The sequence below is a fragment of the Procambarus clarkii genome, chromosome 12 (assembly GCF_040958095.1).
Source record: "Procambarus clarkii isolate CNS0578487 chromosome 12, FALCON_Pclarkii_2.0, whole genome shotgun sequence".
Classification (NCBI taxonomy): domain Eukaryota; kingdom Metazoa; phylum Arthropoda; class Malacostraca; order Decapoda; family Cambaridae; genus Procambarus; species Procambarus clarkii.
In genome coordinates, this window is record NC_091161.1 from 47,492,238 (window position 1) to 47,504,658 (window position 12,421).

The following is a 12,421-nucleotide window of genomic DNA, read 5'->3' on the forward strand; positions in this document are numbered from 1 at the left end:
ATATGTATAGTGATATATTTAAATACTCTGACTTCTAATGTGATCTACAGGGTAATCCAAACATAATTAGCTTAAGAATATCATTGCTCTATGATCTGAAAATTATTTGGATTAGCCAGTGCCATTCTGTATGAACTTGTAGAACAGAAGTCTGGGTTGTACAGTTGGGTTTGTTCTCGGCTCATAATCGAGAATCTTGGGCGGGCCAGAAATGGTTGGGCGTATTTTCTATTGCCTCATGCCCCTGTCCAACTAGCAGTAAAAAGCGTTCAATTTTGTGAGAACATTTCAAAGTATCGTAATGGATTAAGTCCGGGTATTTGTGGGACCAGTAATCCAAGTACAGTAATACATAATCTGTGATACAAATACTCTTGTAATAGTCTTTTTATAAAGTAACTTTCAGACCTGAAATTAAAACTCCATTGTAATTCTAAACGTTATTATTTTCCTTGTTTGTATACCTAATTTTGTTTGGCCTCTAGGAGTGAGGAGGGTGTGTACCTGTTCAAAGACAGGTGTGGGATGAACAAATCCACGAGGGCCATAATGAGGGTTCGAACTTACGCCCGGGATGATCCCAGATGCTGCCTTCCCTCATCACAGCCCTTGTGGATTTGTTCATTCGATACATCACGCTATTGTGATTTCTGTGTGTACAAGTGTGAGATGATTGACAAAAAGGATTAAGACCAGACCCTAGTGTACCTTTATGTTTTATGCAGTAATGGCCGGGTTTTGATAGTTTGTACTCTAGTGTATGGCTTAGATGCTCTTGCCCTTACACGGGGGTCTCGAGCTAAGCCAATAGGAGCTTAGTATATTATGTTATGGTATCTATTTATTTATATATTTACAAGCAAGATGGTTTATTTTGTACAAATCCTTCCAAATTCATTATTATTAGTATTTATTTATTACAGTATTATTTTTATAATTTTTTTATTGTTATTATTATTTTGACAGCTGAAGTGGCATTATCTTCATAGCAATTTCATTTTTGTACGACTCCTGTGCATAGTGTTAACAGCCATGTTGCTCATCCCAACCTCCTACTGTGATTTCATGCTTGGCATCAAAATGGTAAGAAATATCTAATTTATTTTTCTTTAATTTCTTTATTTTTTGTTTTTGCATTTGCTGAATTAAATGTTTATACATTAATTCCACTTCTGCCTTCTATCACGGCCAAATTGTAGCACCTACAACTCTTTGCAGCGAAATGGGTTGACAAAAATCACTATAATTATAAAGTTATATTGAACAAAAGTTCAGCGGTAAATGTAATAAAATGTCTTTCTACTGCAGTGGGCCCCTGGGTGGCCCTTTGGTGCTTGTCGGTTGTATAGCTCTACATGTATCATGTCACACCAGGTCCTTCAGAGCCATAGATAACCTACCAGAGGCCAAAACCTAATCCAATCATATAAATGGCTTGGAGGCAGGACATAAAGAGTTAGATCTCACTCCCTGGTAGTCACTGATAGTTAAGCACTCAAAACAGGCAAGGGAGGCTAGATCATCTAAACCAAGAGAAATATCCACCAGAATAGTAGATTGCACCAAAACATGCAACGACAAGGAAAATATTATCAACCCTGACAACAAAAAACACAGTAGGTAGGTTGTTACCCATAGTAGTTACACACCTATTCTATATTTTATTTAGGCAAAAGTACTGTACATATAAAATAGGATACAAAAAGTAGTTAGGATGTATAGGGAAAGCAAGAACAGTACTACCTTCATGGAGGGCGGCAAGTAAAATGAGTAAGGGGCATGAAAAATAACGTGCGAGAACTCAAATATAATCGTGTAAGGGGCACAAACTTCTAAGCCGTATACTGGAGTACCAGCTATCGAAACCCGTCTTTTACTTCCTTACTTTCAGTATATGTACATAACTTTAAATCAGAAATACAGAACAAATGTTTATGATAAAGAAACACCTGAAGCACAAGAGTGATAGTGACACAATAAGCAGTATTGGGCAGGTCTTCACCAGGTACATTAATACTGGATTTAATGATCAGTTTACCCAAGGGAAACCCTGAGCTCCTGGGGCTGGCACCTGGTGGTGGGAGTAACTAGCACAGGTAATGACTCTAGTTGTCAAGATTGCTAATATTTTGTCTTGATGTTGTCTGTTTTGATGCACTACTTTTCTAGTTTTTACTTTTGGAGATCTAGCATTCCCTGCACCCTGTGCCTCTTTGAATTGACCAGGTTTTGTCCTCTGGTCTATGAAAAATTTTCTATGAATCACAAGAGCCTGGTGTGACATGGTACTTGTGAAGCTATCCAGGTGGCTAGCAGCAAGGAGCCACCAAGGCACACTACCCGAAAAAAAATTACAATAAAATCATGTCAACAAATTTAGTCATCATAATTTGGGTGTGGGGGTAAAGGCTGATAAAGGGGTTTGCTTCCTGGAATCTACAAAAAAAAAAATAATGATTCCAAAGAAAATTTATATTTCAAAGCTATAGAAAAACATATGGAGATTACAGGGAAATAAAGTACCAATTTCTATACTGTATGTCCAACTTTACGCAAAAATTAGCCATAGTTGGTGAGAATCGATTCCTAATTTCTAAGCCATACTTCTATCTATAGAACAATCCATTGATCAGAATCACATTACCAGTAATGTACTGTATTGTATAGGGTAAATATAATTTCAAAATAATTTGTAAAAGGTAGAAAGGAAACTTGTGTTAGCCACATGAAGTAATGCTGCTATGAGCGAGGTGATTTTATAATAATAATTCATTGTGTTGGGGGGAAGGGGACAGGCAGCCAGTGTTTTAGCCTGGGATTAGTTGTGGCTGAGAGATCTTGGCATCAGGAAGGAATCCTGAATATTCAAGTGAATAATCAACAACATTTAGATCTACAACTTGCATCATCTTCAATAAACTGAAATATTCTAATTCTATAATTAAATCATTACATTTTTAAAGACATTTAATTGATCAAAATTTCCACTTTTATTTATACTATAATGAAGAAATGTTACAAGCTAAAATACCTTTAAACAATATACTATACAGCATATTTATTTGTATAAATGTATATTTTTAATTTCCAGGTACCAATTTGGCAGTGTGGTATACTGGCTCTTCTTATGGCATGGATTCAACTCATTCAAATCATCAATAAATTGCCACAGTGTTCAGTTTTCACAATCAGTACGTGGGATTTCATAAAATGTTACCTCAAAGGTTTGATGTACATTGGATGGTGATATTACTCTTTGCCCTGATCTTTCATTTGCTCTTACAAGATAATAGTGCCTTTAAATCGATTCCACAATCATTTATGAAGACTGTAGTCTGGATGTTGGGCGACCTTGGATATAATGATACCTTTATCCAGGAACCACTTTCTTATCCAGTCCTTGTCAATGTACTCTTCTTTGTGTTTATCTGCACAATTGGGGCTTTCATTGTTACATTAGTAAAAGCTCCATCATCAAATGAAAAGGAAGTTGAATTGTTTAAAAAAGCTGCACTAGCAAATTATCTTCTAAATCTTGACGTTTGCTTTCCATGGTTTAAAAGAAAACATGCTGTGGGAATGTATAATGTTAGTAATAGGAACCTAAGGAATCATTGGTAGTGAGCAAATTATCACAACATATTGATAAGTTACTTTAATGAATACCAGTACTTATAAATTCAAGCAAGACAATACCAAACACTGGATTGTATCAAAGACAGAAAAGTTATTTAGATTTTTCAGTAATTATTCTAATGAAGGTGCAAATATTGCATTGCCTGATCTCCAACAAGAGCATTTACAGGCACAAACTGAAAAGCTTGACCAATTGCTTGCTCTTTGTAATCAGTTAAATGAAAATTACCGTAAGCAAAATGAGCAGATACTAGAGATGAAACAACAGTTAGATAATATGAAGCAAAGATCAAGATACAGCACGAGCCCACTAAGTTTTCCTTAACATACAATACAGTGGGTGGGTTGTGGACAAAAAACAAACAAGGAACTTCAGGTACATGTACATAATCTACTGAATATAAGCAGGCTTTTTTATCTTCAGTTATTAGTGTAACTACCAAAGTCTAGTTACAGGATGAGAGCTACACTCGTGGTGTCCTGTCTTCCAGCACTCTGTCATATAATGCTTGAAATTTCTGACCGTTTTGGCCTCCACCTTCTCACCTAACTTGTTCCAACCGTCTACCACTCTGTTTGCGAAAGTGAATTTTCTTATATTTCTCCAGCAGCTTTGTTTCGTTAGTTAAAATTTATGACCTCTTGTTCGTGAAGTTCCAGGCCTCAGGAATTCTTCCCTATCAATTTTATAGATTCCTGTTACTATTTTGTATGTAGTTATTATATCGCCTCTTTTTCTTCTATCTTTTAGTTTTGGCATATTTAATGCCCCTAACCTCTCCTCGTAGCTCTTGTCCTTTAGTTCTAGGAGCCACTTAATGGCATGTCTGCACCTTTTCCAGTTTGTTGATATGCTTCTTAAGATATGGGCACAAAATAACAGCTGTACATTCCAGCTTTGGTCTAATAAAGGTCGTGAACAATTTCTTTAGTATTTTGTCATCCATGTATTTAAAAGCAATTCTAAAGTTAGAAAGTGTAGCATAGGCTACTTGCACAATGTCCTTAATATGGTCCTCAGGTGATAGTTTTCTATCTAGAACCACCCCCTAGATCTCTTTCTTTATCAGAATTCTATGAAGATTTCTCACATAATTTATAGGTTGTGTGGGGTCTATGTTCTCCTATTCTACATTCCATAACATGGCATTTATTCACATTAAATTCCATTTGCCAAGTGGCGCTCCATGAACTTATTTTGTCCAGGTCTTTTTGAAGGGCATGACTATCATCTAAGTTTCTTATCTTCCCTACTATCTTAGCATCATCAGCAAACATGGATTTATTTCCTTTAAATGCAATATTTGTGTGTTCCATCCATCATGTAATTATTATAATTCCCCCCCCCCCTTTTTCCAATTCAATTTATGCTTTGATCTCAATTAGTTTTAAGTTTCAGTCTAAGTTTGTTTCCATATCTTGCCCATAACGCTGTGTGTATTAGTGGCTTTAGGCATAGTAAGTAGTAGCTCTATCTAGAAATCCAACATTGTTACTCAATTTCTATGTATATATTTTTACCTAAATAAACATTTTATTTTATTTTATTTTTATTTATTTGTTACGGTGCCGCCACCAACATTAACGATCTAAAGAAGTGTGAAAAATTTGGCGAAATGTACAGACTAATTTTCCCTTCATACAGCTGTTGATGGCCAGCAGCTGCATTAAAGCACTTCTGGTTTGTTGAACGTTACTATCAAGTCTGGTAATAGTAACTAATCTCAACGTGATCATATCAACTCAAATTTATTGTTCTGTATCGAGATAAGAGTGTCTTCCCTAATCTTCACATTGCTATTCAGATAATGCTAACCATTGCAGTTTCCATCGCCAGCTGTGAGAGATCATTTAGCAAATTAAAACTAATACTTTCGTATTCAAGAGCGTTTATGAGTCCAGGTAGACTGCTCTTGCTCTGCTAGATGTAGAAAGAGAAGCAAGTAATTAAAAGAAGGCACCAAACGTAGAAAGAAGAAACTAGAATAACTGACTTCACATCACAGATCAATTTGGCATCAGTGAAAGCCAGGAAGGTGCAGTTTTAATTTTCATGTGACTATGTGCATCGAATTTTGTAACAAGCTCATCAAAACTTACATGCTTAACTAACTTTAGGGTTCAGTCCTCGAGCCCATTTTGTCCTGTAACCCTTTCCACTTCCACCCACAGGATGGGCTTGGGGTGCATAATAAATGAACTAAACTAAACTCGTGTAGTGTCAATTTGTAAATCCAAAAGATAAATTAACTGATATTTTCTAGCTGACTTTATGATAAAGTTTCCCAAGAGATGGGTGTCAGAAGTTTGGACGGGCGCAATTTCAGTGCTTGCTATAGGCGCTGTTTTCTCTCCACACACCATTGTACACTGGGAAGAGAACCTAGAGCACATCCAGCTCCAAGTACTCTTAATTCCTGGCAGATGTACACCAAAATGTACAGACAACAATGACAAAAAACCCATCACTTAAATGAAAGCAGACTCTGGAGCCAGGGCGACGGAGACCGGACACACGTGTACCATCAGAACAGAACGGAAGGTGGGGCAGCCGGCTGACCGCAGGCCACCTCCATCTTCACACCAAACAAGTGTGGAGGTGAGGTGAACGAGCTGGCAGTAATTTCGAGAATTTTCGATAGATTCGAAAGTTTCGTGAGAATCTTTAGGCGGTTCTCGAGGCTGGGGTCTCGTAGGAAGACAGCAGCTAGTGGCTTCAAACGAGAAGCCACTGCCAGCTTCTCGTTTCGCTGGTAGGGAAACAAGTGTTTTGTTTCAGACACTGGGTGGCTTTCCTGGAGAGGTGGCAGACAAGAATAAATTAATAACATTGTTAATCATACATACCTGCGCCTCTCTCCCCCCCCCATCCCCCAGGTTCCGGCACACTTTCAGATGCTTCAGGAAGCCACCGAAGCTCACCCAGAAATTGGCATTGCATCCAACTTTTTTTTTTAAATGTTGACACCCAGTTTGCCCTTTTTTTCCCCTCATTTCTGGGATTGGGATCTAACCTGCTGCTGTGGTAAAACCAACATGTGTAATGGTAGTAATACTATTAAAAACCTTCGAGGTCTCTTATGTACTTATCAGAAACAGTTCTCGCCTGCCAGGCCCGTCGTCAGGTGCCCCTGACTCTTTATAAACTTCCGCAAATCTTCGGGGAAAATGAAGTAATACCAAGACAAAATCAATCTCTCTCTCTCTCTCTCTCTCTCTCTCCTCTCTCTCTCTCTCTCTCCTCTCTCTCTTCTCTCTCTCTCTCTCTCTCTCTCCTCTCTCTCTCTCTCTCTCTCTCTCTCTCTCTCTCCCTCTCCCTCTCCCTCTCTCTCTCTCTCTCTCTCTCTCTCTCTCTCTCTCTCTCTCTCTCTCCTCTCTCTCTCTCTCTCTCTCCTCTCTCTCTCTCTCTCTCTCTCTCTCTCTCTCTCTCTCTCCTCTCTCCCTCTCTCCTCTCTCCTCTCTCTCCTCTCTCTCTCTCTCTCTCTCTCTCTCTCTCTCTCTTCTCTCTCCTCTCTCTCTCTCTCTCTCTCTCTCTCTCTCTCTCTCTCTCTCTCTCTCTCTCTCTCTCTCTCTCTCTCTCTCTCTCTCTCTCTCTCTCCTCTCTCTCCTCTCTCTCTCTCTCTCTCTCTCTCCTCTCTCTCTCTCTCTCTCTCTCTCTCTCTCTCTCTCTCTCTCTCTCTCTCCCTCTCACTCTCTCTCTCCTCTCTCTCCTCTCTCTCTCTCTCTCTCTCTCTCTCTCTCTCTCTCTCTCTCTCTCTCTCTCTCTCTCTCTCTCTCTCTCTCTCTCTCTCTCTCTCTCTCTCTCTCTATATATATATATATATATATATACATATAATGTGTGTGTGTACAATATATGCACATGCCAATCCACTACCGTCACCAGTTAGTTTGTCTTCCCTAATTCCCTAACGCATTCATAAAGACTTAATCACACTATATTTCGGCACTACCCAGCGCTGTTGCCCATGGAGAGAATTGCAATGTGTCTTCCCATCCAAGGTTGACAAATTTCACGCGACTCCCTCGGGCGACTCCCATACGCCGAGCTAATACTGTACACTGCTTGCCCTAGTGGAACACTTTTTCTAACATTTATATCTCTGAACCGCGAGCTGAGCATTTGATGTTTCTGTCGCTGCACTGAGTGGAGCACTGACTACGTCGAAATTTATTGGTACGATATTGTAAGATTAAATCAAATTTTATCTTACTGAGTGCTCCGGATTAATGTCCTAATACCTTTCCGTAACACTGTGAGATATCCTTTCTCGAGTGATTTATCTAAAAAGTTAGATAATAGGTGACATTTTGCAATCTCCTTCAGCAGCCATGGTGAGATTAAGTCTGGCCCACTAACTTCGTTACATCTATAATTCCTCCAGGTGCTTTCTTACCGCTTCTACAGTAACTACACTATCATCCATCGTTTACAAAATCAATTAGAGGAATGAGGTGACTCAAACCAGAATCCTGTGAATTCAGTGGAATCCCAGGTTGTATAACTTACACTATGTCGTGGTGCAGGGGTAAGGTGCGCAGCTGGGGGTATCTGTTCGCTGGTTCAAAGTGACTCGAATCAGCAAACATTATTTTCTGGCCTTTCATCTCATGACGTAGGTAGAACATAACACTTGTTCTACTGTAAAGACCTCCTGAAATCTTTTAAGTGCCTCACATTCCTCATTATAATTTTCTGTTAGAATTCCCCTTGTTACCTCAATCTGAGTATATGGTCTCGCACTGTTGTTTTTTCCTTATATGGCTCTAGAACACCTTTGGCTGGTCCTTAGTTTTTTGTAGCAATACCATTTTCAAATTGCCTCTCAGCTTCTCTCCTAACTCGGGGGTATTCGTTTCTGGTTCTCTTTAGTGCCACTCTATTGTCCTCTGTTTCTAGTAATCTGAGCTTTTCACAGGCCTTTAGTAGTGAATACTTTATCAAGTATGATAAAGTGGTGGTCATTAGCTCCTAGAAGCATCTCATACTCTGTCAACATCTGTCTCATTTTGGGAAGACTTCATGTATAGAGTCGGCGGTGGGTTCTCTGCTCTTACTCTTCTTGGATCTGTAATATGTTGCACAGGATGGGTTTCGGTGCATTGTCACCCACAGGATAGGTATGGGGTGCCCTACCACCCATAAGATGTGCATTACCGCCCACATGATGGGTATGCGGTGCACTACCGCCCGCAGGATGGGCATGGGGTGCTGCCCACAGTATGTGGCGGCTCGTGTATAACTATCTACATTGTTTGTATTTGCGTGGTTGCGTTGCGTGTGCGTGGCGGCGAAGGCGTGTGGCGCGTGCCAGCAGCACCAGAGTGCCGGTGCCGCCGCCTGACAGTTGACCGGCAGCAGGGCAAGGGGTCGCACGCGCGCCTGCCACTCTCGTTAACTCGCTCGTGTCGGGCACCACAGTCTACTGGTGGTGTTGACCGCTGGCTCCCCCGGGGCAGCAGCAGCCGGCGCAGGGCACGACATGCCCCCGCTTCAGTGACCAGTGTGACCGCCAGGGAACGGGCCGCAGCGGCCTGGAGTCCCAGCCGCTGGAAGTGCTGGTGGTGTATGTGTGTGAGTGTGTGTCGCACTCCTGCCGCCTCCTCCTGCTACGTGCTGCTCCACACTTCCCCGTGTCACCTGTGTCATGCTCGGGCCCGGCCTGGGCTGACACGCCCTCCTCACCACTACCGTCTCCTGTTATGGTGGTGGTGCTGACAGTCCCATCCGCTGCTCGGAGCTCCTACCTGACTGGTCCGTTGGAACTCACCCGCTGCTCGGAGCTCAATCCCTGCTCGGAGCTCAACTGCTGCTCGGAGATCACCCGCTGCTGGAAGCTCGCTTTTGTTAGTGAGAGTAGTGAGGGGGAGCCGTGAGCCGCTCCAGCCAGGTATGAATGTGAGACCCCACTAGCGGCGAGGTGGTGTGTCGGCTTGTGGGAGCGGGCGTGTACAGGCGGCATTGGATCCGCCCATGTCCCTAACAGCACAGGAGGTGGTGGAGCGCGCGGGCGTGGAGTTGTCTAAGTGCATCACGGGTCTTGGGCTTCGCTCCCGCAGTAGGGAGAGAGAGGTGCGGGAGGCGCCCCTGGGACCAGGCGGCACCAGTGGAGGCGGGAGGGGGGCAGGATGGGCTCGGTGAGGCGAGGTGGGGTTATGGAGAAGGTGGCTAACGTTCTGTGTGGAAACACTGTCGCCTCAAGCGGACTCGTTAATGGTAAGACAAAGATGGACAAGCCCGTCCCCCCAGAGAAGCCCAGTCGCTTCCTGCTGGGGAAGGTGAGGAATGGCGGAATGCCCGGGCCCCCGTTGGGCAGCCCCGCTATCCCTTTCAACGGTCACCAAGGCTCGCCTCGGCCGTTGAGGGCTTCGCGGTCCCCAGCACATATCCTGAGGGGACACCGCTATCTCTCATGGGACGAACTTATCCGTGACGAAGCCTTCCTAGCTAGATTTTTCACGTATTTTTCACCCATCGAAAGGACTGTACTGGCACAGGTGTGCCTCAGATGGCGCACGGTGCTCTACCAGCCACGGTTCTGGCACGGCATACGGCCTGTCCTCAACTGCCGTGAGATGCGTCACACCAACGTCGAGCTCACCACAGACATGCGACGACGCTTCTATGTGTCGGTGCAAAAGCGCGGATTTGATTCCCTTGTCCTCATGTGTGCAAATGACGAGGACCTTATGGACCTGGTGGCAAACTATGCCGTCAACCACACCAAAGCCCTGCGCTCGGTGGCTCTCCGCTGCTCCAACATATCCGACAAAGGACTGGAAACTCTCTTGGATCATTTAAACGGCGTTTATCAGCTGGAGCTGCAAGGCTGCAACGACGTGACGGAGGCGGGGCTGTGGGCGTGTCTCAATCCCCGCATCGTCTCCCTATCTGTGGCCGACTGCATAAATGTGGCTGACGAAGCAGTGGGAGCCATTGCTCAGCTCCTTCCCTCCCTGTACGAGCTCAACCTTCAGGCCTACCATGTCACGGACGCCGCCCTCGCCTTCTTCAGTCCCCGCCAAACGTCCACACTCTCAATCCTGCGGCTACACTCCTGCTGGGAACTCACCAATCACGCCGTTATCAATATAGGTTCGTATAGTTCTTGCTCTCATTCTCTTCACATGCCCAAATTGACCGTTAAACGTGCTGCCCTCATTTACCGAACCCTTGCAGAATGGTAGTTACCAACAACGGCTGTTGACGAGTCAGAATCACTGTTTAGTAACTTAAGATATTGCTTTCTTGAATTCGTGAACTTAAGAATCTGAAGTACTTCCTCCGATTATCTGTTTTTGCTGATAATTGCTCAGAGTATGTGGTATATATATATATATATATATATATATATATATATATATTATATATATATATATATACATATATATATATATATATATATATATATATATATATATATATACATATATATATATATATATATATATATATATATATGTATATATAATATATTATATATATATATACATATATATATATATATATATATATATATATATTATATATTATATAATATATATATATAATATATATATGACAGGAAACTGGTCGCTCTTGAGTCTTTAGTTTTCCCAATGAGGTCATCGCCCACCCTCCTTTAAGAACTTAAGTGCACATTTACCCCAGGCGCCCGAGTCTCAGAGCCTATCGGCACGAACCTGTAACAACGTTCTAGGTCTCTGTACTTGTTGGTTTTCTACACACACACACACACACACACACACACACACACACACACACACACACACACATATATATATATATATATATATATACATATATAATTTGTGAGATATATATATGTATACACACAAAAGTCCTTCAGTTTGATTTCAAAAGCATTCAATATTTAACGCTAATGTTGAATTTGTTGAAACAAAGTTAAATATATCAACAAGTAACAAATATTTGTTAATTAGTGAGAACAAATAATTTATTTGTTTTGGCATTCATGCGTTAAGGACATTGTTTGTAAAAATCTACTAATAATTAAATAACTAAACATGAACATTGAGAATCAATTTGTTATTTAAATTCATAGTATACCTCAGCTACATGTTTTGTTTATTTGTTTTGTTTTTGTGCTCAGACCACGTGGTAGACCTAACACGTGATGCAAGGTGAATGGGGGGCGAGATATTTCTTACTGTGATTAATTAATTGTTTTCACATATAGATTTGTTCCATCCTTGCTTGAGTTGACAGGTGTTGATCATTGGTGTGTTGACCAATGTGTTGACACCTTTAGTCAAGCGTCAGTATTACTGTATTCAGGTGTGTTACTGTAGTCAGGTGTCACTGTAGTCAGTGGCTGTTCTACTGGAGTTAAGTGTTCTAGTCAAGTGTTAACGTGTGAGGTGATCCTGGAGGCTGACCTGGGGATCAACACGGGGCTGCATGTTGCACGTTGCATGGCGAAATATTTTATAGACTGAGCCCCTCACCAATGGCCAGTCCAGGCTACTCTTAGAACAGGGGCAGACTGAGGCGTTTTACGAGCCGACCTCTCACGTCTATGATATAAGGATGTGATAGGAAGCCTCCTCTCCCACCCCCTCCCTCCCCACATACCTTCGGAGAATGTTTAACTTACAGCCCAAACATTTCCTTAAAAATTTTGACAAAGTTTCCTAAGTTATTTCTGGCTTGAATAAGAACGTATAGTCTTAACTAGTGTAATAATGAGATGTTTTTAAGCAGTGACATGACCTTATTATATTAATACACGTAGAGCCGGCGAGGATGGTCATACCATAACTA

The 12,421-nt window shown here is 41.8% G+C and overlaps 2 pseudogenes; both read left to right on the forward strand.

Annotated features, from left to right (window-relative positions):
• Positions 1-12,421, forward strand: part of LOC138364048 (serine/threonine-protein phosphatase 6 regulatory ankyrin repeat subunit A-like) — a 56,516-nt pseudogene that overhangs the window by 18,600 nt on the left and 25,495 nt on the right.
• On the forward strand, positions 8,710-10,938 carry LOC138363925 (F-box/LRR-repeat protein 16-like; annotated as a pseudogene).